This window comes from Sturnira hondurensis, unplaced genomic scaffold (assembly GCF_014824575.4).
Source record: "Sturnira hondurensis isolate 20B ecotype Veracruz unplaced genomic scaffold, ASM1482457v3 Scaffold0004751, whole genome shotgun sequence".
Lineage (NCBI taxonomy): Eukaryota > Metazoa > Chordata > Mammalia > Chiroptera > Phyllostomidae > Sturnira > Sturnira hondurensis.
The window spans coordinates 593,885-611,378 of NW_028077382.1; the positions used below are offsets into that span (position 1 = coordinate 593,885).

Consider the following 17,494-nt stretch of genomic DNA (forward strand, 5'->3'; position numbering starts at 1 on the left):
TTAATCCCCTTATTTGGGTTTCCCATCATCACAAGTATCCCTTATGCAACATTTTTATAGTCACCTCCCCTTTCTGCTCCCTATACCATGACAACCACTAGTCTGTTCTCCATCTTTAAAACTGTGTCACTTCAAGAATGTTATGAATGAATTTTGCACAGTGGCAGCATCATAGCCAGTGAGGTTTATCCAAGGTGCAATTGTTACTAATTGGGAAAAAAGAATGTTATGGATGAGATTATAGAGAATATAAACTTTTCGTTTGTTTTTTCAGTCAAAGATAGCTTTATTTTTCAGATTTACTTAATTGGATGTGGTAACAAAATTGGCACATACAAAAAGAAACCTGGTATTGGGCTTAATTAAAGAAAAGGCCTTGACAAACTTATATGAAGATGAAAGTAACAAATAAAAACATAGAAGGTGACATTTTTTGAAAATATATTTTATTAATTATACCATTACAGTTGTTCTATTTGCCCCCTTCATTCCCCTCCACCCTGCACACCTCCTCCCCCACCACTCCCCCCCTTTAGTTAATGACCATGAGTCTCAAGTTCTTTAGATTCTATATTTCCCCTATTATTCTTTCCCTCCCCCCTATTTTCTACCCATGGTCTATGCTATTTTCTGTACCTTCTCCCCCCTTCTTCTTTTCCCACTCCCTTGTTGCTAACCCTCCATGCGTTCTTCATTTCTATGGTTCCACTCCTGATCTAGCTGTCCTCTTGGTTTGCTTTTGTTTTAGGTGTGGCTGTTAAAAACTGTGAGTTTGCTGTCCTTTCACTGTTAATATTTTTCATCTTCTTTTTCTTATATAAGTCCGTTTAACATTTCATATAATAAGGGCTTGGTGATGATGAACTCCTTGAACTTGACCTTATCTGAGAAGCACTTTATCTGTCCTTCCATTCTAAATGAAAGCTTTGCTGGATAAAGCAATCTTGGCTGTAGGTCTTTGGATTTCATGACTTGGAATACTTCTTTCCAGCCCCTTCTTGCCTGTAAGGTCTCTTTTGAGAAATCCGCTGACAGTCTGATGGGTACTCCTTTGTAGGTGACTGTCCCCTTATCCCTTGCTGCTTCTAGGATTCTCTCCTTCATTTTAGTCTTGGCTAATGTAATTATGATGTGCCTTGGTGTGTTCCTTCTTGGGTCCAACTTCTTTGGGACTCTCTGAGCTTCCTGGATTTCCTGGAAGTCTATTTCCTTTGCCAGACTGGGGAAGTTCTCCTTTATTATTTGTTCAAATAAGTTTTCCACTCGTGGCTGTTTCTTTCCCCCTTCTGGTACCCCTATAATCCGGATGTTGGAACGTTTAAAGATGTCCTGGAGGTTCCTAAGCCTCTCCTCATTTTTTTGAATTCTCATTTCTTCATTCCTTTCTGGTTGGATGTTTCATTCTTCCTTCTGGTCCATTCCATTGATTTGAGTCCCAGTTTCCTTTCCATCACTATTGGTTTCCTGGACATCTCCCTTCATTTCAATTAGTTTAGCCTTCATATGTTCCTCTAATTTGTGACTATAATCTACCAGTTCTGTGAGCATCCTGATAAACAGTGTCTTGAATTGTGCTTCTGAGAGGCTGGCAATTTCTCTGTCGCTGAGAGTTATCAGCTCTGGGACTTTGAGTTCTTCTTGCGCCATCTTTTTGGCTGTTTGTGCCTGTTATGTAGCGAGATCAGAGCCCTAGGTGTTCACCAGAGCAGGGCAACTCAGTCGCTGGGTTGTGATGCTGTATGTGGGGGCGGGGTCAGAGAGGAGCAATGGCATCCCGTCTGCGGTCTCCTGCCGACGCAGCCACAGGTGCCACAGCTGCCACCGTAGCCGGGCCCCGAGCGTTTCCTCCCACTGCACGTGAGTGTGCCACCGCCGTCAGTCCTCGCCCCCTGGGGCCTGCGTGGTCCCTCTCACTGTGCGCAAATGTGCGACCGCGGTTAGTCTGGCCCACACCCTGACTGGGTCTGGGCCACTTGCACGCCTAGGTCTGAGGATCTTTCCTGCCTGACCCTGCTCAGCTGCTGGCTCCGCCCCTCTTAACATGCCCGTAGAACAGTTAGTGGTTGTCGGACTTCTGTATAGTTCAATTTCCTATTCTTTGGCTGTGTCTTTGTTTACTAAACCTTTGTTGTATTCAAACTTGGTTGTGGGAGAAGGCACAGTGTTTCCACCTATGCCTCCATCTTGGCGGAAGAGAAGGTGACATTTTTTAACAAGTGAGTTCAAATGATAGTTCTGGAGGTGACTTATCCTACCCAAGCCTGTTTTCTCATACGTCATTGGATTTAAGATCACTCATATTACCATGTTAACAGTCTGAGCCCTTTGTGACTAGTATACCCTTTTTGGCCATATAGGACCACACTGAGTCTAGGCTAAGGAGAGAAGGCCACATGTTAGAGGTGCTTTTGAGAGGTGCTTTGGGTTTGGCTCAATTAGCTTCACTGGGTTTGTTCAGCCTGTACCCAAATCCAGATAGCTTAACAAGCTAATGGCACCATATCCAAATCTTGGACTACAGGGAACAGAGGGATTGGGAAGGATCAGAACCTATTCTGAAGTGAAGAAGTCAACAAATATAGAACTCTTCAATTTTGCTTCTAACATATACCAGGTTCTGCCCAAACGAAAAAACAAACAAACAAACAAACCAAAACTGAACACTTCTGCAACCTGTTCTCTCCATCCATTTTTTTCTTTATTTTGACACCCTTTCCACAGGTGGTACCTCTAGTCAATTCCCAATGTGTTTTGAGACCTTCCTCTCCCTAATGGCCTTTGTCTCCCCAAAATTAAATGCAAACTCCACCAGGCCTCTGCTTTGTCCTTGTAGTTTGAGGTTCACTCCTCTCAGTGTCCCCAATTCTCAATTTGCTTATGGTAGATGCTGTTGAACAGGCAATTACCCCTCACCTGGACTGAAAGGCCATGGTGTGCAAAGGAAGAGGGTATAAATGCTGATGACAAGCCTTAGACTTAAGGTCAGACTTCTAGGGCACATTCTCCTTTGCTCTCTAGAGATGGGTTAAACTGTTCTTACCTTTTAAAAACCAGGAGATTTAAAAATTGCATTTCAGTGTCAGACTGATAAGATATAAACCTGAATTCTCACCTGATTCCAGCAGAGAATATACTCAAACAGAGGTGAGTATATTCACCTAGAATAAAATGCCTAAGACAGTAACAAGTAACCACAAATTTCTCTATTTATTTTCTTGTTTCTGGTTAGAACCATGAAGAGATTACATTTAACCCCATTGCTCCTGCTCAAAAGTAATGCTGTAAGTAGTTTTTGTTAAGAAAATTTCTTACAGCCCTTATATCCTTTATGATTAAACTTGTGTTTTCTTCATTTTTGCAAATGGGAACAGGGTCCAGGGTCTTGGTGGTTGTGAATACAGAATTGTACTGACCACACAGATATTGTGAAGTAAAGCAAGCAAGAAATTTATTAAGGAAAGTACATTTGCCAAGGCATTGAAGTGGGCCATTACTGGCCAAGGAATGGCTCCTTTCTATTGAAGAGTTACCCAGGCTTTACAGCACAGGAGGTAAACACAAGGCCTGTGGGCTGAATCTGGCCCTCCACCTTATTTTATCTGGCCCAGCACCTTGTTTCTACCTGGAGGCAGCACCGATCTCCTTGCCCCTAGTTAAGGAGCAGTTACAATTATACAGTCTTAAAATTACATTTGGCCCTTTGAAGGCAACCATGAGGCTGATATGGCCCCCAGTGAAAATGAGTTTGACACCCCCATTTTACAGGTTTTTACTTAAGCTTCTACACATGTGATTTCCCACAATCCTCCTTGATTGCCCACTTGGGGAGGAAAGCACAATGCTAATTATTATTAGGCATCACAAGGTGATTCTAAAAAATCAAGATGTGGTCTGATGACAGCTACAGTGTCTCAAGATTTCCTGTTGTATCTTCTGCCTGCTCTGAATGGTAATTCAGTATCTTCCAGCTTGGCCACTTGTGCTCACTGATTGCTATTGCAGTAAACTTGGAACTATAGGTAGAGAAGCAAAGAAAAACCATTAGGAGTCCCCATTTTTTCTACAGGGAGGAAATTAAGTTTCCCAATCTGCTCACTTGGAGTGTTTTCTCATTTGGGTGCTGGTTAGAAGAGGTGACTCAAAAGCTGAAGAGAGTTTTAATGGCCAGCAACTCTCTGCTAGCCATTTCAGCAAGACCTAGGACCTAAAGCTCCCTTGGTGCTCTGCATGGAACACAGGACTAAAATCAGTAGTGGCAGGATCCCTCAGGGGCCATATGTCTTCAACACTGTGGATGAAAATGGGCCACATATTAACTTGACAAGCTCAGAGGATGCCTGCAAGGCAGACTTACAAACTCAGAGACCTAAAGTAACCACAAAGGATGGTATGTAATTAAAAACGTTAGTTAACAGCAGTTCATGGCAGGTAGTCATTTCCTAGGCTGGTATTTTTCTATAACAAAGGTAATCTTTACCTTAATTGAGCCTGTTTAATGTCTTTTTGCAGCTATGATAACATATTTAGAATGTCCGGGTAACTTTCCTTTTTCCAAAGCCCTTGGGCACAACCACAGCACCAGAGCTGAGACCACAAATCCTCTAGTGGTTATTGTTACCATGCTAATTGTTGACTGTTAGCTATCCTTTACACACCTATGTAAGAGAAGTATGTGTCTATCATTTTACTTTTTATCTCATCTCAGAGGTTTCCCAATTCCACAGCCCCTTTGTCTTCTTTCACCTCCCTACTCTACCACCAGTTGTATTGCAGGTGCTTCAAACCCAAACCAAGGAGCTGATTAAGTGTTCATGACATTAAAAATACAAACACCCAAAGAACTAGCAGATATGGACATGCTGTTTATCACTCTCATCAAAGTGGAGTTTACCAATAGGGGTGGGTCAGTGAGAGAGAGACTGCATTGTAGCACAGGAGTCCCAAACCAGGGAGCTACTTATGTGTTCATGATATTCCAAAAAAATGCCCAGTGGGCTAGCAGATGTGGACTTGCCTTTCATTATTCACATTACAGGGGAGTTCACTGACAGCAGCAGGTTGGTACATGAGAGACCATACTTCCTCCAGTCTAAGGCTCATGATAATGGATCCCAGACAAAGGCAGCACAGGTCCAGGTTGCACAAACTCCATGGCCTGGAGCTACACTGCATCTGTGTGTATGTGCAGAAGGAAAAGGTCAAGAAGCAGTCACAGGATAAGAAGTCAGCTCCCTAAAGTAGATAAGGAATGAGTTACAATCCACTCCCAAAACAACACACATTTTGTCTGGCCAGAAACCCTCTGACTAGCTCTCAGTCATGGGAGAGGGAAGGGCCATGTATTGGCCACACAGTACACCCCAACATTGCTCTTCCATCTCACATTCTTCATGTTACTTCTGGTAGGGGACCTGTGTGGTGAGCATGTTGGCACACTGCATCCATGTATCACAGAGACAGTAAAGGATTCACCCTAAGACTAAAAGTGCAATATAGAAGCCAAAGAGTCCCAGGAGGAGGGAATGCCGCCAATAGTGTGTAGTAGTCAGTACCATAATATTCTTGCACAGGGTTGCTGACAACCACCCCACACATTCCCAAACTGTGTAGGTGAGCTATGAAATGGTGCAGTTAGTCTGCTTTCTCATTATGGAAAACACCTTCTCATGCATCTCATGAGAAGCCAGTCCTAGTGTCTGGTTTTCAGGGTGAATCCACCATGGCAGGTCAGCAGAGGCCCCTGTCAGGAACTCTGTGCAGACTCAACAGTCTGAGTGTTTGTTCTCAGTGAGCAGCATTACCATCTATTGGGGGAAGGTGTTGTTTCTGGAGAATCCATCCAGACAACCCCCAAGAGTTTGACAGAGGAACCAGATAAATGAGGTCATAGTGTAACAGGGTGCAAACAAGGGTGGGGGGCAATTGGGGATTTGCAATGGGGTCTAGAACTTGGGGTGCCCAGGAAATACTAGAAAAGGTATCTGTAGGGTGTCCTCACCCCCATAAGTCTGAGCTTGGGGATGGGACAAATGGAACAGGGCCATTGAGAGCTGTTTTGCATAGCAACATTTTTGCAGCTATCCTTCAGCATGGTCATTTAACATATCTATAGCATTTAAGTGGTTTCATAGAGATGGTAAATAGCTGTGGCCATGCTTTGAGCCAGGGGGACGGGAGTGACTTCAACCCATGATGTAACTGGGAGGCAACTCCCTATAGGCACACTAGCATAAAAGCTTGTAGATGACTGACTCCATGCTATGGGGCCGTGCCTGCCCAGATTTACTATGGCAGCCCAGTAAAGCTGGAAGAATACTGGAATGCTGGCAGGTGTAACTGACTGTAGGAGGAGTCGGAAATGGGTCTGTGGAGGAAGATTGGTGCTGGGATTTAAACCCAGGTGTGGCAGCCATGCTGGCTTTTTAGGACCACACAGATTTGGTGAAAGTTGGAACTGTGCAGCTTTAGGGTGCTCCCTTTTTTCCACATTGCTTAGGAAGCAGGAGAGACTTTGTCTGGAAGGAAAGGGGTGAAAGGACTCTTGCTGGTAGGCCATGAGAAGGTGCCACATGGTTTTGGATTAACTGGAGATCACAGCGGTGACACAGCTGATGGTGCCAGGACCAAGGGGCTACCTGAGCCATGGACTTCTACTTCTTTTCCTGAGATATGGTGCCCCATACTGGGAAAAGGGGAGAAGGAAGGACTGTGTGTTTGTGGGTATTCTAAAGGACTTTAGTATTTTTTTAAAGATTTTTATTTATTTATCTTTAGAGGGGAAGGGAAGGAGAGAGGAAGAGAAATATCAATGTATGGTTGCCTCTCATGCATCCCCTGCTGGGAACTGGCCTGCAACCCAGGCATGTGCCCTGACTGGGAATTGAACCATGATACTCTGTTTCACAGGCTCACACTCAATCCACTGAGCTACACCAGCCAGGGCTGGACTTTAGTATTTTTAATGAAGACGTTAAGTCATTACTCTAAGTCTGTATAACTTTTTAAATAAATAACCCCTTTCCTTTTCACCATTCTCTGGCATTGAGAGACATCTTTCCCTGGTGGTGGGGAAGGCGAACCTAGTACTGCAGTGGGGGAGGGGCAGGGCAAAAGGGTGTGTCCATTCAGTAATAGTATATCATTTGTACACCTCCCCCCGTCTGTTCTGTAACAATAGTATATATTCTGTGAAAACATAAAGAACACAAAGGTTAATGAGATAGCAACTCATAAACCAGTATCTGAGTCTGTAAGAGTGTCAGATGAGAATACTTCCAAATGCAAGGCTTTTGCTAGGAAGAAATTAAGCAGTGACTCTCTGACATATCCTCTGCAGTTTAAGTGTCTCTGGTGATATCATCAGGTGCTCAGGTAAATTCTGAATGGTCGATACTGTATCAGTAGTTCTCAATACTTGTAAATCAAAGGATGAAGGAAAAAAGAAACATTAGTTTGAAAGACAGCTGGAGAAATTCAGGATCTAGTATAGTTCATAGGTAAGAAATAAAATTTTACAGACAATTTACTAAATTAGAGTCTACTTTTCATAATTGTGTATAATAGATTTTTATTAGAACACAATGTTTCCCCTAAAATCACCCTCATTTTTAACAAAGAGGCAAATCAAGGCCAATTCATTTAACGTATTAAGTCCAGTTTCAATTTGGCCTGATTACTAGCATAAACACAATAGTAATAGTAATTGATCAAATAAGCTTTCCTAAATCTATTGTACTTTGCTGAAATGTTACAAGGAATTCCTAGCTTGAGCTTTTAATACTCCCTTGGGGCTGGGAAGCCAAGCCATACTGTTGCCATCAGGCTCTACCTGAAGTACCTGCATATTTGGATGAGTTTCTCAAGACCTTTAGGTCTCCAAAATGTCTCGATGTTCTTCCTATGTCATCTCTCAGGCATGAAAGGTTACTTACTTTCAGAAAGTAACCTTTGCTCCTTACCTTGAAAGACTGCCATGAATCTTGTGACCAAGCAAGGTACAAGGCCATGTCTCCAAGGGGCTATTATTGACTTCAAAAGTCAGTTTCAGTTCCTTCAGGCTTTCTGGTAACAACCAGAGTCCAAACATGCCTCCTTCAGGCATGACATTCCAGTCAAAGTCTTGACTAATAAAATCGCAATTGGAAATTGGCTTTATGCATTCTGTTATGAAGAAATCAGATTCCTATTGGAATTATGCAAACAAACAAATTGCCATGGAAAGAATAATACTCTAGGAGCTTCCAAATTCCAGAGGGATGAGGTAGGGAGGAAAAAATAAATGCCTCAATATTGCTTATAAAAGTATACTTTACCAAATTGCTTTAACAAAGAGAAAGTTTTCTTATGTCTGAAAAACAAATGACTAAAAATCAGCAATGTTTTTCAACAAAAAGTTACAAAAGCTACAATCATCTTCAGTTTATTATGTCCCATAATTAGTATCTCTTTATCCTCATCATCTGCAAGCACATCTACAAATCCAGTCATTTCACAGAGCTCTAGCAATCTTCACTCAGTTAAAGGTATGATTCAAAAATTCATTCTAGAGACCCAAAGAGGGATCATAAGGTTAATCCCAACAACTGAGAAACTGAGACAAACTTCACTCTGCTATTCCAGAGAACATGCATGTTATTGTTTATTTGTATCATTGTTATTTTTTATTGTTTTTACTTCTATTTTATTAATGTTTTCATTTCTCTTCTTTCTGTTTAGTATTCTTCATGTTATTTGTTTCTTTAATTTCATTGTTTGACTGGTTTTCCTTGTTCTCTCCTTCATAGTGTATTTTTAATTTTTCTTCTTTCACTTCACTTGTGTTCCAATAGGTCACTACTCTGGGTCATGTATTTCCTATTCTTGTTATTCATATCATATAGATTCTGTCATATTGTTATTGTTCCAGTATTATTATAAATGACTGTTGTTCTATACAATTGTAAACACTACACAGAACCCCTCCTGAATCTTAGCCCATTTCACTATTTTCCAGAACTTTATTACTGTTGTGGTTAACTCCATTCTCTCACATACTATGCTTACTTTCTATACTTTACTCTCACTATATCTCATAATCTGACCTCCCACCAACTCTCTGTTTTCTGGATTCAAATCACAATCTTTCCCCCTCTAACAAGACTCATCTCTTTTCCACACTTTCTAAAAAGTGGCTAGCTGGATGAAATATCATGGTTAGTACTATACTTATCCAAAGGATCTCCTATCTCTTTTCTATGTGTTGGTACTTTAAATCCCATATAATACACCCACTGTCTTAATCCATTTTGGCTTCCTCTCCAACTGCTCACAAACAAGAGTAGATGGGAGCTGTGAACACCAACATACATGCTGGAAGAGAGAACCCACTAACAAAGGAACCACCAACAGAAAATAAAGGAAGATGGCAGAGGAGTGACTGAAAGCCACAATAGCCTCCACCCAGACCAATCTGGGTTACAACTGAATGGTGGAGTAACTATCCAGAACAAACTAAGCAATAGCAAGAGAGAAGCCACATATCCTCAGACGGAAAGAAGAACCAGCTTCAATACAATCTATCCTCACCTGCACAACAGTATATAAGACATGCTAGGTGGAGTGACCCTGAGTTAACCAGCTGGAAGGAAGACCCACCAACAATCAAAACCCAAATACATGGAAAGAGCCAACATAAATTATAGCCCAAGGGCAGCAAGTTCAGGAGATCAAGGAGACTGCACCACTGATTCTCACAGGTCTCCTACCATATGAATAAACGTAACCAAAGAGGTAGAGGACCTATACTCAGAAAATTACACAACACTGAAGAAAGAAATTAAGGGAGACACAGATGAATGGAAGCATGTACCAAGTTCCTGGATTGGAAGAATTAACATCGTCAAAATGTCCATACTACCCAAAGCAGTTTATAAATTGTACACAGTCCCTATTAAAGCATCAATGACATATTTCACAGCTATAAAACACACATTTGTAAAATTTATATGTAACTATAAATGACCCTGAATAGCTCCAGCAAGTTTGAGAAAGAAGAACAAAGGAGGAGGGGTCACAGTACCTGATACCAAACTGTATTACAAGTCCACCGTAATGAAAACAGCTTCTTACTGGCATAAGAACAGACACATAGACCAATGAAACAGACTAACGAGCCCAGAAATAAACCCAGGTGTCTATGGTCAGTTAATATTTGACAAAGGGGGAAGAAGCATAAAATGGAGAAAAAATAGCCTCTTCAACAAATGGTGTTGGCAGATCTGGACAGTTATATACAAAAAATATGAAACTCAGACACAAACTTACACCATACATAAACATAAATTCAACGTGGATGAAAGACTTACATATATGTTGTGGTGCTCAGTTTGGCAGCACATACACTAAAATACGAATGATACAGAGAAGATTAGCATGGCCCCTGTGCAAGGATGACACACAAATTCGTGAAGCATTCCATACTTTTTAAAGATTTTATTTATTTATCTTTAGAGGGAAATGGAAGGAGAGAGGGAGAGAAATATCAATGTATGGTTGCCTCTCATGTGCTCCCTGATGGGAACTGGCCTGCAACCCAGGCATGTGCCCTGACTGGGAATCTAACAGCAATCCTTTGCTTCCCAGGCCCATGCTCAATCCACTGAGCTACACCAGCCAGGGTTTGTTCGATATTTTCAAGAAGTTGAGGCTAACAAGAAGAGTCTCACTAACAGTGGGAAGACAAAGAAACAATCCCCTAATGAAAGAAAAGGAGGAAGTCTCAGAAAGAATGTTAGATGAAATAGAGGCAAGTCAACTATCAAATATTGAATTCAAAGCACTGGTCATCAGGAAGTTCAAAGAGCTCACAATGAGCTACCAGAAGCTACAGGGGAGCTACAATGAACTCACTGCAAACTATATCAACACGAAAAAGAAAATAGAAACTATCAGCAAGAACCAAGAGGAAATGAAGAATACAATTTCTGAACTGAAGAACAGAGTAGAAGGAATCAAAAGCAGGATCGATGAAGCAGAAGATTGGATGAATGAGTTGGAAGACAAAGTAGAAAAAAACACTCAGAAAGAGCAAGAAAAGGAAAAGAAGCTCAGAAACAATGAAGAGGGATTAAGAGAAATGCAAGACAGTATGAAATGTAATAATATCAGAATAATAGGGATACCAGAAAGAGAAGAAGAGCAAGGCATAGAAAATCTATTTGAAAAAGTAATGAGGGAAAAATTCCTTAATTTGGTGAGCAAAAAAGTCACACAAATCCAGGAATCACAGAGAGTTCCAATAAAGAGGAACCCAAACAGGCCCACATCAAGACACATCATCATTAAAATGGCAAAATCCCAAGACAAAGAGAGAATCTTAAAGGCAGCAAGGGAGAAAAACAAAGTAACATACAAGGGAGCCCCAATAAACTTAGCTGCTGACTTCTCAATGCAAATGCCCCAAGCAAGAAGAGAACACCAAGAAATATTCTAAGTAATGAGAGCCAGAGGCCTGCAACCAAGGTTACTTTACCCAGCAAGGCTCTCAATCAAGATAGAAGGACAAACAAAGAGCTTCCAAGACAAAAGAAGTCTAAAAGAATACACCTACACCAAACCACCTCTGCGAGAGATGCTAAAAGGACTGTTTTAAGGAAAGGAAGAAAAAAGAGACACAAAGTGGAACACAGGTACAAAAATGGCCATGAATAAGTACCTGTCAATAATAACCTTAAATGTAAATGGATTGAATGCTCCAATCAAAAGACATAGAATAGCTGAATGGATAAAAAAGCATGATCCACACATATGCTGCCTACAAGAGACCCATTTCAGGACAAAAGACCAATAGAGACTAAAAGAGAAGGCTAGAAACAAATTTTTCAAGCAAACAAACAAGAAAAAAAAAAGCTGGGGTAGCAATACTCATATCAGGCAAAATAGACCCTAAAAAAGGGCCATAAAGAGAGACCCAGAAGGTCACTTCATAATACTCAAGGAGAGAATCCACTAAGAAGACATTAATATCGTAAATATATATACACCCAACATAGGAGCACCCAATACATAAAGAAAATCGAGGATTTCAAGAAAGATATTGACAGCAATGCACTTATAGTAGGGGATTTTAACACCCCACTGTCAAAAATGGACAGATCTCCTAAACAAAATATCAACAAAGATATTGTGGCATTGAACAACGCCCTAGATGAAATGGACTTAACTAACATATATAGAACCCTTCATCCCAAAGAAGCTAAATACACATTCTTTTCAAATGCACCTGGAACATTTTCAAAGATAGACCACATGATAGGACACAAAATGAGCCTCAACAAATTCAAGAAAATTTAAATCATACCAGCCATTTTCTTTGACCATAAGGGACTGAAATTGGAAACCAACCCCAAAAGAAAAAACCCAAAACAACCTAAATCATGAAGATTGAATGGCATACTATTAAGCAATAAATGGGTCAAGAATGAAATTAGGGAAGAAATCAAAAACTTTCTGGAATCAATGAAAATGAACTCACAACAACCCAAAACTTGTGGGACACAGCAAAGGCAGTCCTGAGAGGGCAGTTCATAGCAATACAGGCCTATCTAAAAAAGATAGAAACATTTCAAACAAACAACCTAATCTAACGCCTGCAAGAACTCGAGAAACAACAACAAAGACAGCCCAGAGCAAGTAGAAGGAAGGAAATAACCAAGATCAGAGCAGAATTTAATGACGTAGAGACTAAAAGCACAATTGTAAGGATCAGTGAATTCAGGAGCTTGTTCTTTGAAAAGATAAACAAAATCGACAAGCCTTTAAGCAGGCTTGTGAAGAAAAGAAGAGAGAGGACCCAAATAAACAAAATCGGAAATGAAAGAGAAAATATTGCAACTGACACCACAGAAACAGAAGGGCTTTTCAGAAATTACTATAAAAAACTGTATACCATGAAATTTGAAAATCTAGGTCAAATTGACAAATTTCTAGAAAAATATAATCTTCCAAAACTCAATGAAGAAGAAGCAGAAAGCCTGAACAGCCCAATAAAAGCAGATGAAGTTGAAGCAGTAATCAAAAATCTCCCGTCACACAAAAGCCCTGGACCAGATGGTTTCACAGGAAAATTCTACAAAGCATTTAAAGAAGAGCTAACCTGTACTCTTCACAGACTGTTCCAAAAAATTCAAAATGATGGAAGATTCCCAAACTCTTTTTATGAAGCCAGCATCATCCTAATTCCAAAAGCAGATAAAGTCACAACAAAGGATGAAAACTTCAGGCCACTATCACTGATGAACATAGACGCTAAAATCCTCAACAAAATATTGGCAAATTGCATCCAACAATACATTAAAAAGATCATATACCATGAACAAGTGGGATTCAGCCCAGTGATGCAAGAATGGTTCAATATTCATAAATCAGTAAATGTAATACATCACATAGACAAAAGCAAACACAAAAATTACATGATTATGCCAATAAATTTGGAAAGAGCTTTTGATAAGGTACAACACCCGTTTATGGTAAAGGTACTCAGCAAAATGGGAATAGAGGGAGCATTCCTCAATATAATAAAGGCCATATATGAGAGACCTACAGCCAACATCATACTCAATGGGCAAAAACTAAAAGCTTTTCCACTAAGATCAGGAACAAGACAAAGTTGTCCACTTTCACCACTTCTATTTAATACAGCATTGGAAGTTTTAGCCACATCAATCAGACAAGAAAAGGAAATAAAAGGCATCCAAATCAGAAAGGAGGAAGCAAAACTGTCACTGTTTGCCGATGACATGATAGTGCACATGGAAAATCCTATAGACTCTACCCAAAAACTGCTCGACCTAATAAATGCATTTGGCAAAACAGCAGGATACAAAGTCAATATCCAGAAATCAAAGGCATTTTTGTATACCAACAATGAAAAAGCAGAAGCAGAATTCGAGAAAAAAATCCCATTTGATATAGCAAAAAGAAAAACAAAATGTCTGGAAGTAAACGTAACCAAGGAGGTAAAAGACCTGTATACAGAAAAGTACACAACACTGAAGAAAGAAATCAAGGAAGACACAAACAAATGGAATCATATACCATGTTCATGGATTGGAAGAATTAACATCATCAAAATGTCCATATTACCCAAAGCAATTTACAAATTCAATGCAGTACCTATTAAAGAACCAATGGCATATTTCACAGACATAGAACAAACACTTTGAAATTTTATATGGAACCATAAACGACCCCGAATAGTGCCGCAGCCCGCTGCAGCAAGGGTGGTCGCGAGGTGAGGCGAGGGACTTAAAAGAATGGAGAGGACCAAATGCTCTGCTGGCAAATGGCAACTTTATTCAAGGAACAGCTGTCTTAAATACAAACTGCTAACACCTGAAGCAAGACTGCAAGGAACTAGAAACAATGTTGTTTTTCAGAGTTCCTGCACTCCCTTAAGCTATCAAAAGGGCAAGAAGTTCTCATAACCATCTTGGAACATGACACCTATGCCAAAATCTTGTTATATCCTTCAAGGCTGGGAACTAGAAGGTTAGGAAAATGTCAAGGTACCCGCCGGCTCCAGGGACCAGAAACCAAGTCCATCCACCATTCTCACAGTGGAGGACTCTGTCCTTGGTCCCCTGCGGCCTGGCGGGCCCCCACAGAATAGCAGCTGCAATTTTGAGAAAGAAGAACAAAGTCAGAGGAATCACCATAGCTGATACCAAACTGTATTACAAGGCCACTGTAATCCAAACAGCCTGGTAGTGGGATAAAAACAGACACATAGACCAGTGGTACAGAACAGAGAGCCCAGAAATAAACCCAAGTCTCTATGGGCAATTAATATTTGACAATGAGGGTAGTAACATAAAATGGAGTAAAGATAGCCTCTTCAACAAATGATGTTGGGAGAACTGGACAGCTACATGCAAAAAAATGAAACTTGAGCACCAACTTACACCATACACCAAAATAAATTCAAGGTGGATAAAAGACTTAAATATAAGCCGGGAAACCATTAAAGTCCTAGAGGAGAACATTGGCAGGAAAATCTCAGATATTTCATGCAGCAACATTTTTACTGATATGTCCCCTAGAGCAAGGGACATAAAGAAAAGAATAAACACATGGAATCTCATCAAAACTAAAAGCTTCTGCATGGGTAAAGAAAACAGTATTAAAATAAAAAGAGAACCAACTGTATGGGAAAACATATTTGCCAATGATACCTCAGACAAGGGTTTAATCTCCAAAATATACAAAGAACTTACATGACTCCACTCTAACAAGACAAGCAACCCAATTAAAAAATGGGCAATCGACTTGAACAGACATTTCTCCAAGGAGGACACACAGAGGATCCAGAGACACATGAGAAGATGCTCAGTATCGCTAGCTATCAGGGAGATGCAAATTAAAACCACGAGATACCATTTCACACTGGTTAGAATGGCCATCATAAACAAAGCAACAAACAAGTGCTGGAGAGGTTGTGGAGAAAAGGGAACCCTAATGCACTGTTGGTGTGATTGCAGACTGGTACATCCACTATGGAAAACAGTAGGGAATTTTCTAAGAAGACTAAAAATGGATCTTCCTTTTGCCCCAGCAATTCCACTGCTAGGATTATATCCTAAGAACCCTGAAACACCAATCCTAAAGAACCTATGCACCCCAATGTTCATAGCAGCACAATTTACAATAGCCAAGAGGTGGAAGCAACCCAGGTGCCCATCAGTAAATGAGTGGATCAAAAAACTATGGTACATTTACACAATGGAATTTTATGCAGCGTAAAGAAAGAAGGAGCTCCTACCCTTTGCAACAGCATGGATGGAACTGGAAAGCGATATGCTGAGTGAAATAAGCCAGGCGGTGAAAGACAAATACCATACAATCTCATGTTTAACAGGAACCGAAAGAACAAAACAAACAAGCAAGCAAAATATAACCAAAGACACTGAAATAGAGAACAGGCTGAAAGGGACCAGAGGGGAGAGGGGAGGGAATTTCAGGGGAAAAGGGGAAGGATTCATAGCAACAAGTATAAAGGATATATGGGCAAAAACTAACAGGGGTGGAAATGGGAGGGAGGTGGGGAGCACTAGGCGGGGTAGGCTGGGATGGGAGTAAAAGACAGAAAACTGTACTTGAACAATAATTTAACTAAAAAAATTTTAATAAGGCTTTAAAAATATGTATGTTGTGACACCATGAAAGTCCTAGAGGAGAACATAGGCAGGAAAGTCTCAGATATAACACATAGCAGTATTTTCACCAATATGTCCCCTAGAGCAAGGGACATAAAAGAAAGAATAAATAAATGGAACTGTATCAAAATAAAAAGCTTCTGCATGGCTAAAGAAAACAGCATTAAAATGAAAAGAGAAGTATATGTATGGGAAAACATATTTTGCCAATCATATCTCGGACAAGGGTTTGATCTCCAAAATTTATAAAGAACTCACACGACTCCAATCCAGGAAGACAAACAATGCAATTTAAAAAATGGGCAAAAGACCTGAACAGACTCTTCTCAAAGGAGGAAATACAGAGGGCCCAGAGACATATGAAAAGATCCTCAGCATCACCTGCCATCAGAGAGATGTAAATTAAAGCCACAATGAGATACCACTTCACACTGGTCAGAATGGCCATCAAAAACAAATCAATAAACATCAAGTGTTGGAGAGGATGTGGAAAAAAGGGAACTGTAGTGCACTGTTGGTGGGAACTCAGATTGGTGCAGCCACTGTAGAAAACATTATGGAAATTCCTCAGAAAACTAAAAATGGAAATGCCTTCTGACCCAGCAATTCCATTTCCAGGATTATGTCCTAAGAACCCTGAAACACCAGTTTGAAAGAACCGATGCACCTCAATGTTCACAGCTGTTGTAGACTGCTCTGCCTGGTTTTAGGAATTGTATCTGTACTCCTTGTGGCTAAGGGTGAAGGACGACCTTTGGAATGCGAGCCGCAGGAGACAAAGCTTGTCTCTGGTAGCAAATGCTGCCTCAGTTTCCTCTCTCTGCCCCCAAAGCTTGGTCAGAAGTCAATGACAGATAAGACCCTTCACAGTGGTGGTGGTGGGGCAACCTAAGCCAGACTCGATCACTTGGGAGGCCTTCATGGAAGGACTGGGGTGGGGGTGGGGCTGCAACAAAGAGCAATGGACTTTCGCCCCCTGGCTTTGTGAAGGCCTGAGTCCCCATGTTCTCTGGGAGAAGTGCTTCCTGATTCCAATCCTTTTAAGCCTGAATACCTGTTGGGGAGAGGTGCAGCTCCTTGTCTTGCTAGAGCGTGTCCTGGGGAAAAAATCTGGCATCGCAAAGACTTGCTGATAAACCTGTGAAATCTGCTCTGCTAAGAGTGCTGTCATTCATATGATAAGGGTCCAAGAGGAAATGAGTATGTCTCCCAAAGTTTCTGCAACTCTCTTCCTGACAGACACTGACTCAGACTCTGAAGCCCTCAAATATCTTTGAAATGTTATCTATTGTTTGATCTTTGCC

The 17,494-nt window shown here is 40.8% G+C and overlaps 1 non-coding gene across 1 annotated transcript; it reads left to right on the plus strand.

The window, feature by feature from the left end:
• Positions 1-10,355: 10,355 nt before the first annotated feature.
• On the plus strand, positions 10,356-10,462 carry LOC118986978 (U6 spliceosomal RNA). Its single transcript, XR_005066491.1, has one exon. It is a non-coding gene; the product is annotated as a U6 spliceosomal RNA (small nuclear RNA).
• The last annotated feature ends 7,032 nt before the right edge of the window (positions 10,463-17,494 follow it).